The following is a 1,821-nucleotide window of genomic DNA, read 5'->3' as shown; positions in this document are numbered from 1 at the left end:
CCTTCCGCCCCCTCCCCTTTTGGACATTTCTCGATCCGCCCCTTTTGGACATTTCTCGATCCGCCCCTGGTGACTGTAAGAATTTGTAAATACCTTGTGTACCTTTGCAAAATGTGGGTAATACATTTGTATTAGTAGTAGTAGTAGTAGTGGTAGTGTTGTACACATATTTCTCTGGCAGCTGAGGCTTTTGTTTTTGTGGCGCTTCCCCCTCCCCCACTTTTTGGCTAAAAATATAATGTCTGGAGATTTTTGTATGATCGGAAAGAAATGCAAGAAAAGAAAGAGAGAAGAAGGAGAAGGATGGGAAAGAGAATGTTTACGGTACCCAGTCCCCGACCGAGTTATATTTTCTTGCAAATTCACATTGGCGGTGGGGGAGGGGAGTCATGGGTCCTGACCCCTCCCTTGGGCAACAAAAGAAAATGGGAAAAAAGAATTCTAGACCTACATTTTCAAGATTCGTGAGCTAATTTTTTTTTTTCCCTTTTAAGAACATAAAAGTCATTAAAACACATCTTAAATGTCGGGAAAGCTCATTTCCCGCCATCTAGGAATCAAAATTTTCCCACCATTTCTTTTTGGGATTTATCGATTCACGGATAAAGAGTACGCATGCAACTACTCATTTGTTTATGTATTGTATGTATACACACATAAAATAAAAAATGAGAAAAATTTACCTGACCGTTTTCAAGAGGAGAAAACCTTGAATTTTAAGGAACTTAAAAAGTCATTAAAAAAGACATTTCAGAAGTCAGGAAAGCTCATTTCGCGGCCATCTAGAAATCGAAATTTTCCCGGGGGAAACCGGACCCCCTTTTTCTTTGGGGTTCATTATTCATTGAATCATTTTCAAGAGGGGAAAACCTTGAATTTTGAAGAACTTAATTAAAAGACGCCTCAGAAGTCGGGAAAGCTCATTTCAACATTTTCGCGGGAAAGAACCACAGGACCCCACCCCCCCCCCACTCCTTTCTTTCTGGGATTTAACGATTCATGTCAAAAGACTACGTATGCAATTACTCAATTTTTTATGTATGTATACGCACATAAGTATTTACTGTAATACGAATGAGGAAAATTTACCTGACCGTTTTCAAGAGCGGAAATCTTGAATTTTGAAAACTTAAAAAGTCATTAAAATGCACTTCAGAAGTAAGGATTTTCTCATTTCCCGTCATTTTATATCAACATTTTTTCTTGGGAGAACTAGAATCCCTCTTTTTATTTGGGGTTCATTGATTCATGGAATCGTTTTCAAGAGGGGAAAACCTTTAATTTTGAAGAACTTAAAAGTCATTAAAAGACATCTCAGAAGTCAGGAAAGCTCATTTCCCGCCATTTAGGAATCAATATTTTCCCGAGGAAGAACCCCTGGACCCCCTTTCTTCTTTTGATTTATCGCTTTATGGAAAAGTAATAACCTAAAGGTCCACTGATTAATCTTAGCAAGGTAATTCAACAAAAGGAGGCACATCTCGGGACATCAAAGGTTATAACTCTGGCATCGACATTCTAGGCACACGTGCGTCCCTACACGCTGAACGTCACAAAAACCATAGCAACCAGACCATAAACCGTCAGCGTACGTGACTATTTACCCACGCGCGTGTTAGTTGCCATGTTAGTCGCGCGTCGTGCGGTGATTACAAAAGCTTAATGATATTTTGCACTAACATTAAACTGAAATATATTCCTTATTTCAACATTAATTTTACCAAAATTGTGGTGAATTGTCGTTCATGAGACTCACTTCGCAAAAAAAATTAATAAATGTTCCGTATATACTCAAATGTTCGTCCTCGGCACCTTATGCCA

The sequence above is a fragment of the Anneissia japonica genome, unplaced genomic scaffold (assembly GCF_011630105.1).
Source record: "Anneissia japonica isolate Jap-2015-1 unplaced genomic scaffold, ASM1163010v1 scaffold288246_len349457_cov184, whole genome shotgun sequence".
Classification (NCBI taxonomy): domain Eukaryota; kingdom Metazoa; phylum Echinodermata; class Crinoidea; order Comatulida; family Comatulidae; genus Anneissia; species Anneissia japonica.
Note: the sequence above shows the minus strand (reverse complement) of the source record.